Source organism: Ornithodoros turicata, chromosome 8 (assembly GCF_037126465.1).
Source record: "Ornithodoros turicata isolate Travis chromosome 8, ASM3712646v1, whole genome shotgun sequence".
Lineage (NCBI taxonomy): Eukaryota > Metazoa > Arthropoda > Arachnida > Ixodida > Argasidae > Ornithodoros > Ornithodoros turicata.
Genome location: NC_088208.1, coordinates 1,467,273 through 1,486,891, shown reverse-complemented (window position 1 = coordinate 1,486,891; position 19,619 = coordinate 1,467,273). Strand labels below are relative to the sequence as shown.

Genomic DNA, 19,619 nt, shown 5'->3' with positions numbered 1-19,619 from the left:
GCAATTGTAATTAAAGCTCCAGTATGGTGGTCACGTATAATACTGTTAGACTTTTTATAATAAAACTTCTAATTTTGATTGTAATCATATTGATTAAAAATATCTTCTTTGATTAAATGTGTCATAATCGAATATTAGCTGTTGTTCTGGAAGTTACATACATCTATTAGAACTTTGTAATTAAAACTCCACTATGGTGCTCACATTAGACTTTTTATAATAAAACTTAATTTTGATTGTAATCACATTGATTAAAAACATCTTTGATTAAATGTGTCATAATCGAATATTAGCTGTTGTTCTGGAAGTTACATACATCTATTAGAACTTTGTAATTAAAACTCCACTATGGCGCTCACATTAGACTTTTTATAATAAAACTTAATTTTGATTGTAATCACATTGATTAAAAATATCTTCTTTGATTAAAATGTGCTACTCCTTCTGCTTAATTGAAAAGTTGCGTGATTATCACTAATAAAAAAAAATTGTGATACCCCTTCAATGCTATCGCATCAGAGTTTTTGTGGCTAAGTTTTTCTCCCTCACACAGAGTCATAACATAATTCCTGACACTAATGACTTTCATAAATATATTGTAGTAGTAGTGTATCAGCTCAAGTATCCGGAAACTCACACAGTCGCCTGGACGCCATTAATTAGCAATGAGAGCTAATTGGGACCCCCCACATTAATCAGGACCCACCAGGGAGTTATTACACTAATTGGGGATCATCTAAGACACGTCCAGACCACTGTGTGAGTTTCCGGCTACTTGAGCTGATAAAAAATAAAAAAATAGGTAGAAAATAAAATAAAAAGATAGAAATAGAGTGGAGAGAAACAATTTATTCGAAAATCAACGATGCCGCGGCGAAGAAACGGCTCCGGGGTGACCAGCGCTTGTTGACGTCGGGTAGTTGCAGAGATCGACGACAGGTGGCCACTTAGTTGCAAGGCATCACACCAGATGGCGCCACCATCATAGCTCTAGAGGAGAAAGACAGAGAACAAGATACTAGCGGCAGGTAAAAATTGCAGCACTGCTAAACAAGTCTAGGCATGCGAGAGAAAAGGTCTAACGGCTACTGCTAAAACAGCACGGAGAAAACAGTACACATCGAGGAAAAAGGCTTACGGGGACGATCGCTTAGGCCTAACCACAACACTACACAGCTAACACAAGGCGGGAACCACACATCGCTAAACATGCGTCAACAGGCTTGCTCACCGCAAAACAAGTCTAAACATACGAGGAAAGGCTTACGGGGACGATCGCTTAGGCCTAACCACAACACTACACAGCTAACACAAGGCGGGAACCACACATCGCTAAACATGCGTCAACAGGCTTGCTCACCGCAAAACAAGTCTAAACATACGAGGAAAAAGGCTTACGGGGGGGGGGCGATCGCTTAGGCATAACCTCAACACTACGCAGCTAACACAAGGCGGGAACCACACATCGCTAAACATGCGTCAACAGGCTTGGACACCGCAAAACAAGTCTAAACATGCGAGAAAAGGCTTAGCACGAGCGCGGTCACCGCTAAACACGGAAAACATACGAGAAAAGGAGCGCGTCAAATCACTCACCTTTTCCAGGCAGAAACTGAGCGAGCGCGGAGAACACACGTCTGCTCTCTACGAGAGCCAGCCAGAAACTGAGCGAGCGCGCGGAGCGCACGTCCGTCTTCCGCGACAGCCCGAGAGAAACTGAGTGAGGTGACGCGCAGCGGCAGCTATGGATGCGCGCGCGCCCTCTGCTCCACCCGTCCGCGCATGCGCGCGCGCGCGCTCCTAGCGCCCTCTGCGCCGGCCGCGGGTGTTTTCGGTTTCGGCTCTCTGCTGCGCGCGCGCGCGCTCCTAGCCGCGACGGGTGGCTTCTGAGTTTCACTTTCGTTTCTTTGCGCGCGCGTTTATCTCTATAAAGGCAGCGCGCACCGTGCTCGCGTCATCACTACGTGAAGATGTTCAGCTACCACTCTTTACAAAATTGTTCCCGCACCCACGCTTCTTGGGAAGAAGTGGAGAAGGAATGTTTCAGCAGTGAAAGTCCCCGCAACGAGCTCGTCATCACTGCTTTTCGCTACGTGATAGACATGGTAGGGTTTGGCAATATAGGAGAGATCTCGCCGGGGCCGCTGCAGGAGATCGTGCGTCGGATCTACGCCCGTTACAAGAACGTCTGCATAACGGTTCCAGACGGACCCCTGGGACTAATGAGCGAATTTGTGAGCTTGGCCAACGCAGAATTCAACTACATCGCTGCAGACATCGTGGACCTTCTCGCTCGTGCCATCGCTCATATTAAGCACGCCCTGCGGAAGCAGCGACATTTGCAAGCAGTCTACATCGTCAATTTTGTCATTGATTTATTGAAATACCGCTTAGTTATCAACATGCAACACATTAAACAGTCCGAATAACTTTGACGAGACTCTGTGTGTTCTTTCACTGAAACATCTTTATTGAATACATACAAAGGACTTGGTCGATAGATGCCTGCACCCTCGCTGACTTGCCTCAAGAGAAAGGATATGGGGTATCTTCATCGCAGCGTCGTCATTGCGCGGGTCACTGCACCAGCACGATGACGGAATGGTAATTCTTTTTGTACACCCATTCCGCTACCACACTGCCACGATGACCCGTACTTCTCCTGTCTGCGAGAGAGAGAGAGAGAAGCATGTCTCGACTAGAACTTTTATTCTCGATTACATGCGCGTGCAGCTCTTTGTTCCGCGGTTACTCGATGCCTGACGACGACGCTCTCGGGCTCTCTTCCGGGTTTTCCGTTGCTGCACAAAGAGAGAGCACTATCGTAATCCTATACGCGTCAAAACATAACAAAGCTTACCTTTCGCGCTTCACAAAGCTTAATTTTCGGATCCCATAGAAATGCTTCATAACCTCGAGCAGGTGGACTTTGTCCTGATAGAGCGTGCAGGGAACCCGTCCGGTAGATATCGAACTCGTCTGCTCGTCGAACACGTAGATGTACACGGAGATTTTGTTTTTTCTCTCCCACAGGGCAATGTCTTCGTAAGTGACTGGGAAGCAGGGTGGCCAGTATGTTACACGCGTCTCCGGATTCGAAGGATTCATGTATTTGTGGAGTAGAGCCTGGTCGCCAACGTGATGTTCCCGAACGTGTCCCGAACGTGATGTTTTAGCGTTCCACCATCATGAACGGTGACCAGCACTCCACCATCTCTTCGCCTCCCAGCCGGCCACCGCCACTTCCACCGCTTGAGGCTTCTGTGGCACCGCTCCGCCTGCCGCCTTTCTCCATCTCCGACCCTCAGCTGTGGTTCGCGCAGGCGGAGGTTCTCTTCGACGGACGCCGCGTCACTTCTCAAGCCTCAAGGTTTGGCTACGCCATCGCAAACCTTCCTCCCGAAGCTGCGGCGGAAGTCCGCGACCTAATCATCCACCCTCACCCCGAATTACCCTACGACACCTTAAGGGACGAGTTAATTCGCCGCACGTCTGCTTCGGAGGAGCGGCGATTGCAGCAGCTTCTGAACAGGGAAGAGCTCGGCGATCGACGGCCCACACAGCTACTACGCCGCATGCGCGACCTCGCGGGAAACCCTACCACGGACGACTCACTACTACGGGAGCTCTTCCTACAACGTTTGCCCCACAACGTACGCATGATCCTGGCCGCCGGCGAAAATTCCCGCGTGGATGACTTGGCGAAGATGGCGGACCGTATTCTGGATTTTGCTGGCCTTCCATCTCCAGGAGCCGTTGCCGCCCTGGCCCCCCGCACCTCCCCTCCACCGGTGGACGTTGCAATCAATGCCATCAGCACGTCGCTCCAGCAACTCCAGACTACGGTGGCGGCCCTGGTGAACCGGGTGGATGCCATTCCCCCGCAGCGACCACGTTGCCCTCGGCGCCCGTTTTGCCGTCGCTGCTCGGCATCCCGTCAACGGTCTCCTTCGCCCTCTCAGCACCACTTCTGCTGGTATCATCGAAAATTCGGCGATGCCGCAAGGAACTGCCAGGCCCCTTGCTCGTGGCCGGGAAACGCTCCCCCCAACCATTAACGGCTGGCATGGCTGGGGGCGACAACAGCCGGCTCTTCCGGATCACGGACCGCGTGTCCGGCTGTCGCTTCCTGGTGGATACCGGGGCTGACGTGAGCGTCGTTCCACCAACCCCCGCAGAAAAACGACACCGACAACCAGACTTGGCTTTGCAGGCCGTCAACAAGTCCACCATCTCAACTTACGGTCAACGCTCCGTCACCCTTGACCTCGACCTGCGCAGAGTATTTCGTTGGGTTTTTACCATCGCCGACCTCCCCTTCGCAATCCTTGGCGCCGACTTCCTCCACCATTTCGACCTTCTTGTGGATATTAGACGCCAGCGCCTCGTCGACAACAATACTTCTTTGCACGTTTATGGAGCTCCAGCGCATATAGCCGCCATTAGTCCCACCATACGGCTACCGTTGCCCACTGCTTTCGCCGACATTGTCACGGAGTTCCCCGCTGTCCTGCGCCAATCGCACGCCTCTTGCCCACCTCGCCACAGCGTCACTCACCACATCGTGACACGGGGCCCCCCTGTCTTCGCTCGCCCCAGACGGCTGGCTCCGGAGCGCCTCGTCATTGCCAAGAGGGAATTTGAGGGGGATCATTGAACTGGGGATCATTCGGCCTTCCTCCAGCCCGTGGTCTTCCGCTCTCCACATGGTGCCCAAAGCAACACCTGGTGATTGGCGCCCATGTGGGGACTACCGTGCACTCAACATCGTCACGGTACCGGACAGATACCCCCTTCCCCATATTCAGGACTTCACCGCGAATCTTGACGGAGCGACCATCTTCTCCAAGATAGACCTCATCAAAGCCTATCACCAAATTCCCGTCCATCCCCCTGACATCCCGAAGACTGCTATAACCACCCCTTTTGGCCTCTTTGAATACGTGCGGATGCCCTTTGGCCTGTGTAATGCTGCACAGACATTCCAACGATTCATCAACGAAGTGCTCCGCGGCCTGGACTTCGCATTCGCATACATGGATGACATCCTCGTCGCAAGTCCATCTCCGGAGGCTCATCGCGCCCATCTGCGCGCCCTGTTCTCGCGCCTGGAGGACTACGGAGTCTCCATCAATGCCGCGAAGTGCGAGTTTGGCGTTACCACCCTTACCTTCCTGGGACACACCATCACCCCGCAAGGCATCCGGCCACTCGCATCCAAGGTCCAGGCCATCCGAGACTTTCCTGCCCCCACTTCTCGCAAAGGACTTCGTTCATTCCTCGGCCTCGTGACTTTCTACCGACGTTTTGTGCCTCGCTGTGCTGCCTTGCTCCAGCCTCTCTACGCAGCTCTCGGCGCTGACCATCCGAAAGAGGCCCGTGCTGCCCCTCTGGAGTGGACACCGGCAGCAGAACGCGCGTTCGAAGAGGTCAAGCAGGCCCTGGCAGATGCTGTGCTGCTCCACCATCCTCGTCCTGACGCCGAGACAGCGTTGTTCGTCGACGCCTCCACTGCTGCTGTCGGCGCAGTCTTGCAGCAGCGTCAGGATGGCCACTGGAAACCTCTCGGTTTCTTTTCCCAACGCCTCTCGCCAGCCGAAACACGCTATAGCACCTTCGGGCGTGAGCTCCTCGTCGCCTACCTGGCATGCAGACACTACCGCCATTTTCTCGAGGGCCGCCCGTTTGTGCTGTACACCGACCACAAGCCTCTCATGTTCGCCCTGCGATCGGCGTCCCTCAACCACTCGCCTTGTGAAACCCGCCACATGTGCTACCTCTTGGAGTTCACGACCGATGTGCGACACGTCGCAGGCGAAGACAATGCCGCTGCCGACGCACTCTCGCGGCCGGACGTCAATGCTCTCCATCCGCCCCCCGCGGTCGATTTGGACTGCATCGCCCAGGCGCAACAGGCTGATGAAGAGCTCGCCGCCCTTCGTTCATCCCCCGCCTCATCCACCACTTTTCGAGAGATCTCGCTCCCCGGTTCGACGGCAAGTCTATGGTGCGACACCTCTACTGGTACCCCGCGCCCTTTCGTTCCCCTGGCCTTCCGCCGGCATGTTTTCAACGCCCTCCACTCGCTGTCCCACCCTGGCGTGCGCGGCACGCAAAAGATCGTCGCAGAGCGCTACATATGGCCTCGCATGAATGCCGATGTCTGTGACTGGGCGCGGGCCTGCCTGGCCTGCCAGCGGTCCAAAATCTACCGCCACACCATCTCGCCTCCATCGCGGTTCCTTCCGCCAGCTGCCCGTTTCGACCAGGTCCACATCGACTTGGTCGGCCCGCTTCCTCTGGCCAAAGGCTACCGCTACCTGCTCTCGTACATCGACCGCTTTACCCGCTGGCCGGAGGTAACGCCGATTCCTGACATCACGGCAGAGACGGTGGCCCACGCATTCCTCTTCTCCTGGGTTTCCCGATTCGGCGTCCCGTCCACTGTAACCACGGACAGAGGACGCCAGTTTGAATCGGCCCTCTTCCGTCACCTGTGCAGCACCCTCGGAACCCATCACATCCGAACCACGGCCTACCATCCGGCTGCCAACGGCCTGGTCGAGCGCCTTCATCGGCAGCTCAAGGCGTCCCTCCGCGCCACTGACCACGGCGACACAACCTGGCCCGAGCGTCTACCCTTCGTCCTGCTTGGCCTTCGCGCCGCGATCCGCCAGGATGACTGCAGCGCGGCCCACATGGTATACGGCTGCCCGCTCCGCCTTCCCGGAGCATTCTTCACCCCATCGGCCCCGCTCGTGCACGACCCTTCCTCCTACATCGACCGTCTCCGCCAGCTCTTCCGGGACCTCAAGCCCTCGCCTACCCGCTCCGCTCCCGCAACACGCGTGTTCGTGAGCCCCGACCTTAATCAAGCCACCCACGTCTTCGTCCGCCGGGACTCTGTGCGCTCCAGCTTGCAGCCTCCCTATGACGGCCCCTACAGGGTCATCTCGCGAGCCGGGAAGTTTTTCCGCCTCGATCTTCCACGGGGACCTGACACTGTGGCCATCGACAGGCTTAAGCCCGCATTCCTGGAGTCTGCACCTCTGGTATCGCCCGACTCGCCCTCCCTACGTCCGTGCTCAGCTCCTGTCTCCAGCATTCCTTCCCCTCCACGTCGGGTGCATTGGGCGCCGCAGCTCGCACACTACGAGCCGCCCGCCGCCTCGGGTCCGGCTCCTGCTCTCCTTGGCCTCGGCGCCCGACCTTTCCGCCAACCTCGGCCCTCCTCGCCAGCCTTGTCATCCGCCACGGGGGGGAGCCCTGTAGCAGCAGCGTCATAATCATCACCAGCACCGCCATCGGTTACGCGCAGCACTGCGCGTGACCCGAGCTTTCGTTTTCGGTTCATCGCCATTAACCGTCATTAAAGTGGTATCTAACATGAAGGTTTGGTTTGCTCCTCAACGGATGCAAGAGTGCCAGCACGCTGTACTTGAAACACTCGTTTTCGTGATTCGGTGGAAGTTTGACGTTTGTGAGAGTCTTTGTTTTTTCTTCAACATTTCGGGAAGCTCGATCGTGCACCCAATCCGCTTCGGTTTCAAACGCGTTAGTTTTAGCACATTGGACGTCGTTCGAGGTGAAACCAGACCCTTCTCTCGCATAGTTTTCTACGCGTTGCGAGGATTCTGCGATAGCAGCATTTATCGCGCCTTCGATTTCTTGACGGTTATGAACCACTCTCATGTGAAGGTTCACGTGAAGGAGATGAGAAGTCAACCCGTCGGCTCCGTCCTTAACCATGAGCGCTTTCGAGCACAGACAAAATTTGAAAGGCATGGGATATGCTTCGAGGACGCGCGTGATTACTGGAGCTATGCTCGGTAGATAGAGTCGCAAATCATCGACGTTGTCGTCGTGCGGGGAACAGAGAAGCGTGTACCTAGTAGCCGTTCCGTCAAATGCCTCATCTGTGACAAAGAAAGGAAGGAATCGTCTCTCCGTGACGGAGGGGTGATTCTCTACGACGTTCTCTCAATTCAACGATTCTACGACCCTGGACAGGCTCAGCTTCGTTTCGAAATTCTGGGCTTGCATCTGGTGATTCATCTCGAACCCTACCAGACAGAGGAATGAAATCTGCATACGACTGATCCCCTTCCCACATGAGCAATTCGTCTGCATTGTCATGTCCATCTAGGGGTTCGTCGTCGTCCGTTTCAGGTATTACGAAAGGCGGACTACTGACTCTGTTGTCGTCGTCGTCATCTGAAAGGACGACTGGGCTATTACCGAGATTCTCTATTCTAGCTTCGTGCTCTCTTTCTACGGCCACGAGCATGGCATCGATGGGGTCGTACTGACATACGAGACAGCGCGGCACTGCGGTCAAACAAAATCAGTACGAGATTCCCCCTCACGAAACAATGCTCACTTTTCCCTTCAGTTGAGGAACGCTTGAGATTGATGATGATGAGAGAGGATGGGATGAGTTCCTGTGTTCAGTGTCATGCGGTGACAGCGGTTCCTGAAAAACAATATCATGCATAGAATACACTCTCACAGCAGAGACGGTCAACTTACATTTTGGTCCACGAAACGACTCACGTCGTGGATGAATGCCCCTCGTGGGCTGTCGATCAATCGTCGTAGAACCAGCGCACCTTTTATAGTCGCTACACCGCTCTCCTCCTCCTCGCATTGCGACGGTGTCGTCTGTACTTTGACCACCCCGCCTTCCGTCTTTCGCGCCTTTTTGCGATGTCGCATATGACAATGATGTCATCGGCGTTGAATAAAACATTACACTAATTTCAAGCTAACACTCTGGGACGACTTGTACATGACGACAAGAAGACCCAGTGTGGGATTCGAACCCAGGATCCTTCTACACTGGACGCGACACACTAACCACCAGTCTAATTCGTACTGCGTGACGTTTTTCGTATTGCGGGGTTCGTGTCTACACACGTCACAACATGTTCAAACACGTTCAAACATGTTCAAACACGTTCAATGACGTCATAGAGAGAGAGAGGGAGAGAGGAAGTAGTGTGTCCAGGGACGACTTCGACGCCTGTGTCTAAACACGTCCAAACATGTTCAGACACGTTCAATGACGTCATAGAGAGGGTGAGAGGAACGAGTGTGTCCAGGGGCGACTTCGCCGCCCATGCCCAAACATGTTCAAACACGTCTTAACATGCCCAAACACGTTCAATGACGTCATAGAGAGTGAGAGGCAAAGCTTTACTATAAATGTCGAAGCGAATGGTCGATCGTCATTCCATCATGATCAGCTTGGTAGATCCTCGTAAGTAATACCCATGACGTCATCATCGCCGAAATGTTTGAAGAGTTTCGTTTCCAGTGTACAACACTTTTGCTGCGCGTGAAGTCGGTTTTTTCCCGCCTCACATATTTCGGGAGATTGGCAGCGCACGCTTCTTCTGCACCAATTGCGGTGGATTGTGGTCCAAAGGTACGCTTCCTCGTTATTTTTTTAATACGTTCTATAACCAGTCACATTTTTTCAGAGCAAAAGCATTGGACGGACCGATTGATTCGCCCGTTTCTCGGCTGTCGGACGGTACCGTTCGACGTACGTTGCGAAGGACTTCGACTATTGAAGGAAGATGGACAAGATGGACCATCAGTGTCACTCTGTGACTGAAGAAGATTGTACGTGTGTGTGTGTGTTTGAGATATAAAAACACGCGTTTCTCACACTCCTTTCGTTGCAGATTACGAATGGCTACTGACGGGAGATCTGCCCTTGGTCCTAACCTTCAAGCCTCCTCCAAAGACCTTCTTTTTGCGAATCGGCGATCAACTGACTACCTGTCGCTGCGGTGGACTCTGGTCGAGAAACCCCAGCCATTGGTTAGACTCGAGCCTTCGTCCGTATTTAGGCTGCCTTCCCGGCTGCGAAACCAAAGCTGAAGCCTAATTCATGTGTAACGAGAAATAAAAAAAGGTTGTCTACTCTCATTCCGTCTCAGTCATGATGACGCCCGAGCAGAGGTTTGCCACCTTTGTGCAAACGCGAATGTATCGGGACTTGCTGCGATTACGCGATTATATTCACGGCGATAGCTGCGAGGGAGACTTTCGCTCGATTCTCAAGACGATACCCTTACGTCTGTTCACCGTCAGTGGGAAGATTGCAAAGAAAATGAAGCGTTTCGTAGATTACAAGCTCGAGCTGTTGGAAAAGTATAGACGAGGAGAGACAGTCGACCCGTGTCTCATCAACGCGGGTTTCAACCGACCTATCGTCCGTCGCTACTGGCTTCTCCACACATCCCTCGACGTCACGGTGCAGACCGGCGACGACGGTGAGCGTCGAGTCAGCACGTTGGAAGATCGTCTCGCAAGGGTCTTGTGTATGTCGTGAAAAAATAAATAGTCTATTTTTACGAAACGAGTTCGCTCACGAGGAGACGTTTTATTGTTTTGTCATTCTCTTCGAGGTTACAGGAAAACATGGATACACAACTTTTCAAGCTGTAGCGTTTCGACATGCGCGTAGCTACGTAGATACAAAAAAGCCCGCAGTAAGGCGAAAAAGGCGATTGAATACACTTGTCGTTATACTCGTCCACTACAGGTAAAGTCCTTCGAAGGTTTGCTTCGATGGGGGGAAGTCCGTAGCTGTCGAAAAACACGGCAGACCCGTTGTAGTTTTTCAGGTAGAGCACCCAGTGCTGTCCGCGCCTTCTTCGCTCTTCCGTATTGATGATTAAATAACCGGGTTTGCGTAAAACGAAGGCTTCGTCGGAAGCGCAAATGCCTCTCAGCATGGAGCAAGCGAAGGGGTTCAGGGACATGAGTTCCAAGATGTCACTCTCGTACATCTTTTCTTATGGGAAGGTGACCGTACGGTCCTTGTCGACGTACATGAGCTTGGGACACTCGGAAATCAAGAGGACGGTGACCGCGTGTGGAAGGGCTTTAGCGAAGCGTAATTGCAGGCGAACGTTTCCTTTTCGCCACTCGTTCAAATGCGAAGGAGAAGAACACTTGTCCACGTCCAAGTTGAAGTAGAGAAGGAACCCGTTCGTTTTAAATCGCTCGTGAGACAGGTCGTAATGACGGAATTTGTAGGGGTTCGATTGGATGTCGCCGAGAAAGTCGGACGTGGCGAGCAGGGCGACGCATAATTTGGAAGGAACCCTTTCGGGGTAAACGTTTTCAAAGTGAGCGTCCAAGCTCCCGGCACTCAAGCTCCACACCTTGGTTTCCAATCCGCGTAACACGTAGATGGCCGGCGTGGTCTGAAGCCGCCGCTCGTATTCCAAAAATAGGGAAGGTGCGAGCGTCACCTTTTTCAAGTGTAACGTCATTTCTTTAATGTCCACCTCGTAATTGTACGTTTTCTTGTCTTTGGGGACCGATACGAGTTTAAATTCGTCGTTGTTTAATAGGAAAACGACGCGAATTTCGACGGCAGGTACCATCAGGCGCGGCTGTTGAAACAAGTCGGTATTGATCTGACCGACCAGGTTAAAGTATTTTCCACCCTTCGTCGCTTCGTAACGTTGTTTCGCACCGCGAGACGAGACGTCGTAATCGTCCTTTAAATGTTCGTCGTACTCGACATAAAGTCCAGCCGCGTGCACTGTTTCTTGAGCCATGGGCGTGGAATGAAGCACGACGTCCAAAATACTCCTGTAGGCGTACAACTCGTTGGAACTGACGAGCTTGTTGTTCGCATAAACGGTGACCGTCTTAAACATGCCGCTCAACAGTTGGTTTATTGGGAAAACGACATCTTTCTCGTTCATTTCTTCCCCGTCGTCGCGAACAATGCGCACGGTCAAAGACACGAAACTGCCGTAGAGATCCAAGTGTGCCCTTTGCAAATTTTGAATACAAAACTCGATCACGGAATTATTTACTCCGTTGACCGGATAAAAAAGTTGGTACGAAGTATCTTCCACGCCGTATTGAATGGAAGGGGGTTCGAATATCATCACATCACTCGTTAGACAGATCGGCGTCTGTATTTTTCCTTTCGTTGACGTCATGACGGAGCGCGCGCAGCGGATGTGTGACCTTCACGGCGTACCAAAGATATCTGCAGGTGCGTCGTGTGTCGGCGCCTTTTGTTGTCGTTTGCGGCGTTTCTTCCCATTGTTGTTTCCAGAGCCCTCCATGGAATCCAGCACGTCTCTCCCCGTTGCTATGGCCGTCTTTTTTACTGCGCGCGATATTCCTTCGCCATCGGCCAAATTCCGCGCCAAGCGCTTCAACGTTCTCTTGGCGATCGGTTTTATTTGCTGCCAGATGGGAACGATAAACTTGGATATGTTGCTCAACACACCGCCCCCTCGTTGGAAAAGGGGTCCCGTGTACACGGGAATTATTTTGGGGGAATTACGGTACATATTTGAAATGCAACGTTAGATTGGTTCTGCCTTTGGACCGCAACGGCAAACGTCTTCCCGTTTCGTCCGCGAGAACGATCGTCACTGAAGGAATTTCAAATTGAGACAGGTTAAAATACTGGATGTTATCTAACGTGTAGGTGACGACGTGCTTGTCTTTCTCATAATAAAAGGGTAGTATTTTTAGTATCGTTTTTTTCCCGCTCCCCACGTACGTGGGTTCCACGATATCCGTGTAGACGATTATGTTGTGAAACGGGGGTTCCAGGAGTACCTCGACTGAGCTCGTGGCATCCTCCCCCGTAAACACAGTACGCGATTCGAAGCCCAAAAGCACGGCCAGGTACTCGGAAAGTCTTAGGGTGGAGGTGCCCTCGGAAAGCCGAATTTTACATTTCTGTTCGGTTCCGTCGAAGCTGAAGCGCGCGCGTTCGCCTACGCGCTGGTTAATCGCATTTAGAAGTGCTTGCGGCGTCGCATAATAGCCTGGAGGCACATGTACTTGCAAAGATGGAGGAATTTTCGTCTTGATCGTGAAAGAAAGTTGACGCGCTATGGGGAGAGAGACGCGTAGCGTTTCTTCGTGTCCCTCGACGGCTGTGAGATGTAGCAGCTTGACAAAGGGTTCCGGCACGTGCAACCCTTTCGGTGTTTTCAGAGAGTAGACGTTATCCGCGAATTCTAGCGAGGCGTCCAGCTTGTGCGTCTGGAAATACTTGTTGAGTGTGTTCCGTAGGGACGTGGTTTCCGAATTCAGAGTGACGTCGCCGAAAGCGACGGGTGCGGCGTGCTCCAATAAGATGGAGGTGGCTTCGCGTTCGCTCAATTTGGGGGGTTTCACCGCACGACCTGCTTCGCGGGACGCTAGCGAGGCGTCGAGCGCCTGTGCGAGCCGAGGGTCCAATTCCACGGCTTTCACGTCCACGGGTAAGACGAAGTCGTATCGCGATTTATTGTACGCGAAAGAAACGTTGAATTCCGAAAGGGCTTTTCCCAAATCCCTCTCGAGATCCGAGGTGATATGAAAAGTTCTGCCGGCTTCGACCGTGTCCTCGAAAGAAACCTCGATTTTCGCATCTTGCCTTTCGTACCCGATATTTAAAAAATCGTTACTTATGCTGAGATCCATCAGACCGACTTTATACCGATTCGAGAGCTGAAGCGGACTATCGAAAGCTACCGTGAAGGCGTTGAGTTTATTCGAGGGAAACTTATCCATGCTGGCGTTCGAGAGCAGGTGGACGTAGATGTCTGACATCATTTCCCAATCTTGACCACGTCGCTGCTCGGAACCCAACTGTCGTGTTCTTTGTCGTAACCGAACCAGCGAACCAAGGAGAAGCTCTGACCGTTCACTTGCTTCTTTCTCAGCACTTTCGTTACTGGCCAAGGCTGATTGGCGTCTCGGGTTACGACGAGTACCTCCTCCGGGTTGCAAGATACGTCCACTTCCTTACCCCGGTAATCTTCCAGGTGTACGACGGGAGGAGAGGTGTCTCTCAGGCGGGAGACGGTGAAAATCTGAGGCGACCAACTCCCTTCCGAGCTCTTATGAAAACTTTTTCTGTGTAGTAGGACCCTCACTTTATCCCCCAGTTTGAGCTTCTTTTTCACGGAGGGTACGACGGGCTTCCCATTTATCTTATTGAAGAGCTCCAATTCGTTTTCGGGCGTGACTTCGGACGGGCTGATGCCCAAAGTCCTGTGTTTGGTGGTGTTGTAGTCGCGCACGATCTTGGGAAGCGCGGAAACGAAGTGGTATTTTCCCGTTACTCTAAAATAACGGAATATTCATTTACACATTACACATTACACACACACAATACACATTTCTTGACGCGCTTGCAACCATTCCAGGCGGTGGACTTGAAAGGCTTCCTCCACGATGCCGCGTATAAATTCGCGAAGTTCTTCGTTTTTTGTCTTTTCCTTGCGACGACGAGAAGCGCAGGAGAATAAACCACACATGGCGTTTTCCACGTATCGGTCAGAATGATGACGCGAGCACGGTGCGCGCTGCCTTTATAGAGATAAACGCGCACGCAAAGAAACGAAAGTGAAACCCAGAAGCCACCCGTCGCGGCTAGGAGCGCGCGCGCGCAGCAGAGAGCCGAAACCGAAAACACCCGCGGCCGGCGCAGAGGGCGCTAGGAGCGCGCGCGCGCGCATGCGCGGACGGGTGGAGCAGAGGGCGCGCGCGGATCCATAGCTGCCGCTGCGCGTCGCCTCACTCAGTTTCTCTCGGGCTGTCGCGGAAGACAGACGTGCGCTCCGCGCGCTCGCTCAGTTTCTGGCTGGCTCTCGTAGAGAGCAGACGTGTGTTCTCCGCGCTCGCTCAGTTTCTGCCTGGAAGTTGCCGCGGGGGAAAAGGTGAGTGATTTGACGCGCTCCTTTTCTCGTATGTTTTCCGTGTTTAGCGGTGACCGTGCTCGTGCTAAGCCTTTTCTCGCATGTTTAGACTTGTTTTGCGGTGTCCAAGCCTGTTGACGCATGTTTAGCGATGTGTGGTTCCCGCCTTGTGTTAGCTGCGTAGTGTTGAGGTTAGGCCTAAGTGATCGCCCCCCCGTAAGCCTTTTTCCTCGTATGTTTAGACTTGTTTTGCGGTGAGCAAGCCTGTTGACGCATGTTTAGCGATGTGTGGTTCCCGCCTTGTGTTAGCTGTGTAGTGTTGTGGTTAGGCCTAAGCGATCGTCCCCGTAAGCCTTTTTCCTCGATGTGCACTGTTTTCTCCGTGCTGTTTTAGCAGTAGCGGTTAGACCTTTTCTCTCGCATGCCTAGACTTGTTTAGCAGTGCTGCAATTTTTACCTGCCGCTAGTATCTTGTTCTCTGTCTTTCTCCTCTAGAGCTATGATGGTGGCGCCATCTGGTGTGATGCCTTGCAACTAAGTGGCCACCTGTCGTCGATCTCTGCAACTACCCGACGTCAACAAGCGCTGGTCACCCCGGAGCCGTTTCTTCGCCGCGGCATCGTTGATTTTCGAATAAATTGTTTCTCTCCACTCTATTTCTATCTTTTTATTTTATTTTCTACCTATTTCTTTATTTTTTATCAGCTCAAGTAGCCGGAAACTCACACAGTGGTCTGGACGTGTCTTAGATGATCCCCAATTAGTGTAATGACTCCCTGGTGGGTCCTGATTAATGTGGGGGGTCCCAATTAGCTCTAATTGCTAATTAATGGCGTCCAGGCGACTGTGTGAGTTTCCGGATACTTGAGCTGATACACTACTACTTATTGTCACTTGTACTTTTGTGTATGGCTATCCTATGCATGTAAACAGTCTACTGCACGCCTGTTGTAGCTGCAGAAAAATTGCGATTCAAGTCGACACAGATTGAAAAATGACGAAAGAAGTCGGCCCAGGTTGAAAAATGTGAGAGGGTAAACGCGCACGCAGCCCTCCCCCGCCGATAAGCGCGCGGACAACCCTCCGCACACGCGCCGCGCGGGGAAAAATACGCGAAGGGCTCAGGGGCAGGGGTCCAGGTTGCTGAGTGGACCCCCCGTAGCCTCGGCATTAAGTACTACTCCTGTCATGTGACTACTAGCACCGGAGTCAACTGACCATCCGTTCCATGTTGCGTTCCTGCAATTTGACTCCTTCGCCCCAAAGGCGTATGATGTAGACGAACATTCCGCTTGTTCAGCATGAGATGGTGTGTCAGCATGAGCGTCTCCCACCGAAGCCATCCTTGCATTGTGTCTTCCCTTGGGCTGATTTCGATTAATTCCGGTGTCCTTTCATTCTTTGCCTCCGGATCCACGACTGACATTGTTTGCCGGACAACCTCGAGCCATGTGCCCCAGCATTCCACACCTGAAGCATTGCATACCGTTCTTTCTGCCACTTCCTCTTCCAGGTGTGAGACTTCTGCTTTGTGAGCGGCTTCTGCCCTGTAACCGTTCTGACGGTTCTCCTCTTGTACTAATGCATACCTCTCTTTTTTCGGTGTGAGATCTGCCAAAGCACACACGTCGAAGGTCCACGCTACTCCATGGTATCCCATCGGTAGTCCTCGGATAGCTATTGATGCTATCTCTGCATCCTCGGGAGCCTCACCCAGGGCTCGAAGCTGTTCGCCGAGAGCTTCAACTCGTTGCATTTACTGAGCTGCACTCTCGTCCTTCGTCCACTTGATTCCATTCAGGTCCCGCGTGATTTTTCGCTCCTTGGACACGACCTCGGTTGGCTTCTTGGAGCTTCATCCATGACCATCCTTTCGCATTAACTTAATTAATGACGTAGCATGCCTGGCCTGCAGATAAGGACTGCACTATTGCGTTGAGTGCCTCTCGATCCTTCTTTGCCCAGGCTGCCAACTCTTCTTCCCTGTTCGGTTGATCACCTTCGATGACATCCCAAAAACCCTTTGCTTTCAAGTATACTGTGATGTTGAACCTCCAAGTGGGGTAGTTCGCTTCTTCTAACCTTTCCAACTTTTAGAAGCCTTCTTCTATTTTGAACGATTAAGAACACCTGCAGAGGCGTTCATTCAGGGATGCTTACCGCTGCTCCACTCCGGTCTGGGCCCATAACCTTTGTTGCAGATACGCATCAGGTGTAGAAGCTAGCGGTAACACCATTCCTTTTGTCCAAGTATGAGAGACACGTCAGTACTCGATCTCTTGAGAACCAGGAAGTGAACGAAGACCGAGCTTCTCGCGCCTCCTGGTCCTAAGTTTAGTTTTCTCATGTAAACATGTGGCAAAGAAGAAAATACACAGAATAAATGTTAGTATCAGAAGACATATCAACGCGCAAAGTAATATTTCAAAAGACAACTCTTTAAAAAAGTCATATCAGCGCCAACCAGAACTATCGTCTTCTGCAACACCTGACCACACCCTAGAAACTAGAGAAACATTTCTGAACACTAGACTCCCGTCTGCAACGCTCTAGTTACTGTGGATAAATAGAAAAGGAGAGGTGCACGGCGTACTATTGCACGTATTTCAACGCCAACGTTTCCCAGAATACTGGTGCTAGGTACCCGCAAAGCGTCATTGCCGGTAGCAGACGCGCTACTGCAAATCTAATGACTAATCGCGCACTTGAGAAATGTTCTGGGGGAGAAAGAGAGGCAAACTCAATATATATTGTTAGCAGATTATAAGAAGGAGAATGGCACTAAGGCACCGTTAATATTCAGGCTTCCAATGTAATTCATGGCGAAACTTTTGCCCCGTGCGTGTGTTTTCTTGGGTTGTGCCACTTGATGGTCCGTGGAGATGGCAGGAATGTGTACTGAAACTTGTCATAGCATGTACGTGTAGAGAGATAAAATCATGTGCATCATCCTGAGGAACGTTGCAAAAAAAGAAGATAACAGGAAAATGATTCCGTCCCGGTATACCCTGGGATCTCGAAACAAAAATTCCCTAACACCGTGGTTGTAAGATAACCGCCCGGGGTCGCTAGCCGTACCTTATGACTTGGGGACTCCAACTCCTCTTGACTGAATTTCAGACGAGTTTCGAAAGATATTCACCGCAGGAGGGATAGACGAAACGTGCCAGTGAAATCCCAACAGCCAGACAGCTGCGGAAATGTTCTCCTTGCGATTGTGGTCATATATGAATGTCGCCCCCTGCAGGGAATGATAAGTATCCCATGTATATGCCAAGTATACCATCCCCCAGTACCAGTGTTACCAGTCGCGCCGAGAGATAGAAACCTTGAACGGTGAAGGGCGGACCAAGTAGTTAAGCTCTGGCTGACGAGACAGTCAGATATGTACGAGGATCAAGTGTGGGTGGCGTATGAAACTTGCATGGGGAAATATTTTTGTTCTGAAATCGAGACCACGAAATGACCACGGACAGGAGACATGCGAACTCTATCAAGACAGTTTACCAAGAAGCATATTGTTCTCTCCCGTTTAAGCACAAACAAAGGGGAAAACTTACTACCTGGAGGGATGCCACCATTTTGCATAGAGAAAGTAGAGGCACCTCTGCAAAAAAATAAAAATAAATAAATAGAGACAGGTCGCTGAAGTCAAAGGCATACGACATGGTGATCTCGTAAAACGCACACAAGAAATGACGTCATGTACGTCGTATCAGTGTCACAGCTCATTGGCGTGCCTGTGGCTGAAACTCTGAAAATTTGCCAGATCATTAAATCATCGATGGGCGCAAAATTAAGATACGTAATCATAATCAATATATCACCACGAGGAACATCATACTATCTTTTGACAAACTACACTACCTGAGAAATTATCATATGGTGTAAATTATCTGGTATGGTTTCAGAAGCAGCGTGGTCGTACATTCCAGTTCCTTATCCTGTAAACCCACATTACTTGAAGATGAAACATGGAAGTCAATGAAAATGCTAGCCAGTTGTAGAACTCGAACGCACATCTTCTGGATTACCGGTCCAGGCCTCTACCAGTTGAGCTAAGATAACACACTTTCCCAGCGACTTCCAAGGGTGCGTCATCTGAAGGGACAACCCAGCCACTCTCTCCCACTCATCCCCCTTCAGCATAGAACTCTCATAACTCTCATAACTAGAAACCAAGCCAGCGAAGGGGGCATCTCAACATGGGAGCCGCCATTATCGATACGGTAGGCCTAGCGTCTTACGAACGGTGTCTCCTACGAGTTCCATGCGCCGTTCTTTCGTGTCGCAGCACAAGGTTTAAACCGCACGATGCTCGTTCCCTACGGAATCAAAGCGCACAGGTGATGGCGGACAAAACAAACACATTTCGCAGACGGCATGACACACGGAGCCCAGCGGAAGCGACTTGCATTAGATTGGATACCATTGCGGCGAAGGCACCTGGTCTTCACACGTGGAAAGGATGTGGCAAATCCGGCCGAATCCAAAATATCGATCATGGCGTCTCCCTTGCTTGGACATTGGGAGAGGGTGTTGATCTCGTACAACTCCTTCGCTCTCTCTCATCACGCTCTCTCCCAGCTTTTCTTCTAGCCAGCTCTCCTTATGATTTCTATGCCCTTCGGTGACCTAACCTAACCTTTTCAGTGACTTCCATCTTTCATCTTTAATTTCATAGGCACTTGAGGCCTTGTATCTCTTTGTTCTTTATATGTCTTCCAGTATCGGAGAAGTGTCTCAAATAACATTATCTATCTGTCTGCCATACAATATTATTGGTTTTCTTACCGTATCATGCCATGTTTTATGCCTTAACTTGCCTGTTGCTTTTACATGGTCAATCATCTGCATATTTTTGGCGCACTATAACCTTAGGTGCTTGTAAGGCACAAAACCCTTCTACCATCAGTATCATAAGTACTGGCCATA

The 19,619-nt window shown here is 51.5% G+C and overlaps 1 protein-coding gene and 1 long non-coding RNA gene across 2 annotated transcripts in view; both read left to right on the top strand.

Moving 5' to 3' along the window:
* The window catches only part of LOC135366342 (uncharacterized), a 315,008-nt gene that overhangs the window by 10,341 nt on the left and 285,048 nt on the right, over window positions 1-19,619 (top strand). The window lies entirely within an intron of this gene.
* Window positions 14,606-15,340, top strand: LOC135365820 (uncharacterized). Its single transcript, XR_010413936.1, has 2 exons — window positions 14,606-14,705; window positions 15,180-15,340. It is a non-coding gene; the product is annotated as an uncharacterized LOC135365820 (long non-coding RNA).